The sequence below is a fragment of the Gavialis gangeticus genome, unplaced genomic scaffold (genome assembly GCF_001723915.1).
Source record: "Gavialis gangeticus isolate Ggan-Ray unplaced genomic scaffold, GavGan_comp1, whole genome shotgun sequence".
NCBI lineage: Eukaryota > Metazoa > Chordata > Crocodylia > Gavialidae > Gavialis > Gavialis gangeticus.
In genome coordinates, this window is record NW_017729022.1 from 127289708 (window position 1) to 127295983 (window position 6276).

Below are 6276 nucleotides of genomic sequence, written 5' to 3' on the forward strand. Positions count from 1 at the left end.
GGGAGGATCACCTCCTTGGCTCTACTCGAGATGCACCTGTGGATGCACGACAAGGTCCGGTTAGCCCTGCCAACCATGACCTCGCATTGTCGGCCCATGTTCATCTTGGAGTCAATAATGACTCCAAGATCCCTTTCTGCCTCCGTGCTCTCGAGTAAGGAGTTCCCCATTGTGTAAGTGTGCTGCTGGTTCCTACTGCCCAAGTGCAGCACCCTGCACTTGTCCGTGTTAAAACGCATCCTGTTCCTGTTAGCCCACCCCTGTAACCTATCCAGATCCCTCTGCAATCTCTCCCTCCCTGCTAGCGTGCTCACCTCCCCCCAGATTTTGGTGTCATCAGCGAATTTAAACAGGTTACTTTCCACCCCATCATCCAGATCGCTGATGAAGAAATTGAACAGCGCAGGCCCCAGGACCGAGCCCTGGGGGACTCCGCTACCCACCTCCCCCCAGGTTGAGTATGACCCATCCACCACCACCCTCTGAGTGCGACCCTTCAGCCAATCTGCAATCCATCTGACTGTGTAGGCATCTATGCCACAGTCGCCTAGTTAACATTAGGGGCTATAGGCTGTACAGGCGTGATAAGTCTACAGACTTAAGGTAGAAGGCTGAAAGAACTACTGTTATTCAGTCTAGGGAAGAGAAGACTGAGGGGGATCTGCTAACAGTCTTCAAATACCTGAAAGGCAATTATAGAAAGGATGGATATAGACTGGGCTTTGTGGTTGTAGGGGACAGAACTAGGATCAGTGGCCTTAAGCTGCAGCAGGGTAAATTAAAATTGGAGATTAAGAAGAACTTTCTGACTATGAGGATGGTTAAACACTGTAACAAGCTGCCCAGAGAAGTTGTGGAATTTCCATCCCTGGAAATTTTCAAGAATAGGTTAGCTGGACACTTTGCTGGGGTGGTTTAGTCAGGAATTATCCTGCCTTGAGCAGAGGGCTGACTTAGATAACCTTCCAGCCCTACTTTCCTATGATCCTAAAAAGCAACTGCATCTGGTCGGAAGGGGTGAGATTGTGGGATGACTGGGAAATCCAGAAAGATCAAGAGTCACAGTATCTTTCCCAAGGGGTTTAAACTATTACCTTAAATGAATGGGTTCAAATGTCTGCAAAGCAGGCTAAGATCAAACCCCAGGTAGAACTTCCTAAAACAGTGGGATGATGGAACAAGCTGTCTGTGAGAAGCTGTAGAATCCCCTTCATTGGAAGTTTTGAAGAGGCTGGACAGGTATCTGGCTGGAACAGCATAGGGATAACATATTCTGCATCTGTGCAGAGGGATGGACCCTTGAGGTTCAACCCTAGGATCCTGGGTCTAAATATTATATCCTGAGTCCTGATTTCATAACAAATGAACTTTTGCTCCAGATTCAATGTCCAACTGACTGTCAGAGCTTTGATAACATACAACTGCCTTAGCTCCTGGCTAGAGCTGTTCCATAAAAGCAAATGGAAGGACAGCCTGGGGTCATAGAACTAAAATGTAGGAACACTTAGTTCAAATTCATCTTCTAGCACAGATCTTCTGTGTGACATTGGGGCAATCCAAGCAAAGTGGGGGGAGCTCTTTTGTGTTTCATCTTGAGAGACTGTGCACTGATTGGGGCAGGGACTGACTGTGCCCAGTGGATTCTGACCTCCAGTTGCTCTTGTGAAGCTAATTACAGTATAGCATGGTGAAGGCTTTAGGCTTCAGCTAATTTTTCAGTTTTCCTTTTCTGCATTCTTCCATCTATTATCAACATGCGTTTTCTCCCTCTTTGGCCTCAGATAGTAAATATATGCAGGAGCTTATCCAGTGATGAACCCATGCTCTGACAGTTCTGTTAATTTTGTGCCCTACCTGTAGTCTATTAAGACACCTCAACACTGATGGGCATGGAATAACGTGGTCTTTATGCTATTCTGGTCCCTGCCTGACAGTCTGTCAGAAAGGAATTGTTTCAGTGTCATCAGTTCCAAAGCGCTTGCTCCAGTGCCTATTGCAGAAAATGGAAAGGTTTCTGTTTGCTTCAATGGGCTTGGGGTCAAGGCCTGAGTCACCATTGACAGCAGTGATTCCCAACCTAAGTCTGCAACTGCTCTGTTGATTGCACTGCCTCCACCCCACCATCAATGTACCCTGAGTTTCTAAGTCATCCCTGTCCTGAGCTGCAGGAGCCAGCTATGCCGTGTCTATACACATGCCAGCATAGGACTCCCATGCACATGGGAGGCATTCAGCTGGACAGATCTGACTGCTGTTCACTGCAAGAGCAGCATAAAGAGGTAGCAGATGGACTCAAGAAGTACATATATAACAGTCAGTAGGACATGGAGGAGGCAGGTGAAATCCCAGATTTGCACACCCCAAACGTGCTCACCATAGCCCCCTGGCAATCTCAGGGCTCATCTATGGCTGTGGCTCCAGGAGTGGGGGAGCCAAAGCATCCTCTGCCTACCGAGGCCTACAAGCATACTCCAAATTGAAAAATTGCCAGTGAGGTCACTGTAGGCTTGTCCCCAGCTGCAGTTCTCAGGCCCACTGGAGACCAAGGGCTTGAGAGTGGACACAGAGGAATGAGCCTGGAGCAGCTGCTCTGACAAACTACTATGTTTGGCTTGGGCCTGAGGGCGTGGCTGGGTGGAGTGGGATCAGTCCTGTCTTTACTAGGATGTGCCACGACAGGGTGTAGACAAGCCTGTAATCATCATCTCTAACAATGACTTATCCCTGGCTCATTTTACCTGGTGGATGACTGAAGTGCAGACTGAGACCCATGCTGAGTTACTCAGCTAAATTTCATTACTTCTTCAGGGCATGTAAGTACACCCACTAATGTACCCAGAGGAAATAACAATTATTTCTATCCTCTAGTTAAGTAACTCAGAATTGGTCGCAAGCTTGCACTTTGGTAGTCCAGTAGGTGACACAGAATTCTACACCGTGCCTCTTAATAGACAGTACGTGTTGGTGCCTGGAAGGCAGCAGATTGCACTTGACCACTAGTATTTCTGAGCTAAGGATTCTTGAAGACCTTACTTGGAGGGTCATTGTGTCTTCTGCATGCACTCACAGAATGATGCTTAGCCCAGACAGATGTCTGACTGCTCCATTGCCAAAGGTAGCAATACACAGGAGTCCCCTGAGGTTCTGGTTTTACCTTCCTCTGCAATGTTCCTGACCATCTGCTCTCCCGCCCTATGGTCTAGACTGGGACAGACTGAATGCTGGTATTGGAGATGCAACTCTGGCGTCTAATCCAGGAGTTAATTTGGCCTGCTTCTGGGCTCACAATCTAGGTTGTAAACAGGTGGAGGTAGATTGGGAGGTTCAGAATAATGTTAGCATGCCAGCCTCTGCATGCCAGAGCTGTCATCATACCAAGAAGATGTAGTTTATTGGACCTCGTATGTCATTCTTCAGTCATGAGTGGGGCTGGACCAGCTTGATTGGCCAGGGGGGCTTGAGTTGCCACTACAAAGGGGATTCTGCAAGGCCCATCCCACCATGTCTGTAGGGACCATAGGTTTAGGACTTCTTTACCGGATGTAGGCTGGGCCTATGGGAGCTGCTCAGAGCTTATCCAGAAGGGAGACCTGATTATACATGGCCTTTCGCAACTGGCTTCCTGCAAATGACTTGCTTTGAATACAGGAGCAGTGCAAAAGGATTGTGAAGAGATGGGGAGTGACAAATATGATCCTCAGCAATGCCTGGAGACTGGAACCAATTCTCAGGGCAAAGCTCAAAGAGCATCACTGCTGTATGAACAGGTCCAGGGAGAAGTGTGGAGCTACTGCAGGGAAACAGGTCTCCTAGCAGTCTCTTGCAAGGTGATCCAGAGAGAGAAAGGACATGAATGGGTCTAGCAAAGTGAGACAGTTTTCCTGCTCTGCTGATAGGCAGGTACTCAGGTGCTGCTTCTAGCCCTGGGCACAGTAATAAATTGATGTGGCCATCTGTCACTACTGAATTTGCTCGCAACTATGCATGACATTGTGTTGGCAAAGGATTCTGATCAGCTGATGCGATACCATCACTTCTTAGAAGGACATTATGGCCCCGTGGTTCGGATATCGGCTCCTAAGACAAGGGACTTTCCTTTTAGTCTCACGTCTTCAGCTGACCTGATGTATGATCTTCAGCCATTTGATTTCTGTCTGCCTTCTCCATTTAGATGATTTTGGGATTTTGGAGGTGGGATTCTTCTGATTATGTGTTTGCCCCGTGTGCCATGTAAAGGACTGATCTTGAATGAGCTCCCTAATATCTCCTGCAACCTGAATAGTAATAAGGGCTATGGTTCTCATGGGAATGATGCATAGTGTCAGCCACAGTGCACAGAGTTATCCCACGTAATACAAATCAGATATTTGATTGACACTTGTGATTAGTATATATTTGCATGACGTTTCATTGGAATGTGCAATAATGTTCTTCCAGTTGTAAATAACGGAGCCAAGTCCCTGTGGGGAAATTTCTATTAAATGTAAAAATCATGCAAATGAATCTTAAGTGATATCTGCAGCTATGCAGAGAGTCAAGCTTAAGTAGGCAAAGCTAGATTGAGTATTTAAAGAAGTATCATAGCATAAAACCATCTCGTGATGGCCAGCTGTTGCAGTGCCATGCTATTAGATTTCAAACATTAGCTATCAGGCCAAAATGGTAATGTTTTTGATGGTCTTTGCCGACATACAGGTTATTATCTTCATACAAAAACCCTCATACAGCATAATAGAACAGTTCCCATCTGCTAACAACCAAAGCAAAGAAGCGATTCAAATCCATAGTGAGCTCAGCAGTGAATTTCAAAGCTGCAGGCTAACTGCAAAGGGTGATCTGGATCAGAAAAACTGTACTCCAGTGGGAAACTTTTCAAGAAAGAGTCTAGTGAGCAGCTTAATAGGACGGGACACAAGAAGATGGGGACACAGGAGGATGTGGGAAGAATATGCCTTCAAAATTGAACCCAGCCAAGACTTTTTCAAACAACTTCATGATTTCATTTTTTTCACTATTAACCTGTGGTGTCTACATGTCACCGTTATCTACCTGCTGTAGAAGACAGAGTCAAGCTGCAGCAAGTGGCTTACTTACTTCACTTGTCTTGTTTTGTACGAACACAGAATATGGTCATTTTGCAGCAGGAACTGCCATTTTATTATACACGCACACAGCACAAAAAGGGCCCTGATCCCTAAAGCCAATACAGAAATAGAGAGAATATTACACTGTGTGACCAGCATTGAACACACCGTTTACAGTAATGCTTCTTGCTGGAACCTTCAACCCTTTCTTAGCTCTGGGTCCTGAAAACACTTAAGCTGGTGCTTAAGGTTATTCATGTGATTAGTTCCATTTATTTCCATGATGGTATTTGGGTCCATTAAGGAATGACCTGATGTATTTGCCCGATCCAGGGCCTTTGCAGCAACATTGTCTGCTGCTGCTGGTTTGAAGGGATGTTTTAATCCTGTTAGGCTGGCTGGATTTTGGCTTGTAAAATAAATATAGAGTGTGAATCAGGGGCCTCTCATTTTCTTTAATGGAACTAACTGCATTATGCCAGGCGGGGGCAACCAGCAAAACCCCAGAGAGAACCGCTGGCAGGAGGGTGCTGGGTGCTGCAGGGACCCATAGTGGGAGACCCTCTATGTATCACTCATTTTTGATGTCGTTATTTTAATCCCTCCCTTCACCTGCACTGATAGAAATACCAGGCCAGCCCCGGCCCAGCCCGACGCCCGGCAGAGTCCGGGCAGCTCCTGGGCGGGCGTTTGCTAGAGGCGATGCTCCCTCCCTCGGGTCAAAGCCCGCAGCGGTGAACTACAACTCCCACAACCCCCCTCGTGGCCCACCATTGGCCCGGCTGGCACGGGACGTCACAGGCCCGCCCAGTCCATTCGCAGGAGCCCTCGGGCCTCCTCCTCCTCCTCGCTCATTGGGCGGATTGGCAGGGCAGGGGACCAATGGCAGAGGCGCCATGCTGCGCCGCGGGGGCGGGGCGGAGGGGGAGCCCTTGGAAAAAAAAGGCTCAGCGCCAGCTCGGAGGAAAAAGTGCCACGACTCCACCGCGCAGCGCGGGGCCGGGAGTGCGGGACGGGCGCGTGCCTGGCTCTCGGGGGGCATCGCAGCGGGGCAGGTAAGCAGGGCGCTGCCCCTCCCCCAGCCCTTCTCGAGCGCCGCGTCCTAGAACCCCCCCGCCGCGTTCCGCGCTGTTTCCGTGTTCCATGGGCTCCAGCCGCGTCCCGCATCCCGCCTGTCACCCGCGTGGGTGGG

At 48.6% G+C, this 6276-nt stretch overlaps 1 protein-coding gene across 3 annotated transcripts in view; it reads left to right on the top strand.

The window, feature by feature from the left end:
* Positions 1 to 6015: 6015 nt before the first annotated feature.
* Positions 6016 to 6276, top strand: part of RRBP1 (ribosome binding protein 1) — a 65022-nt gene continuing 64761 nt past the window's right edge. For 2 of the 3 annotated variants that reach the window (XM_019516151.1, XM_019516153.1), the window contains exon 1: positions 6016 to 6139. The gene's annotated coding sequence lies outside the window, so the exon portion shown is untranslated. The remainder of the gene's footprint in view (positions 6140 to 6276) is intronic. The other variant, XM_019516152.1, reaches the window with a different exon arrangement.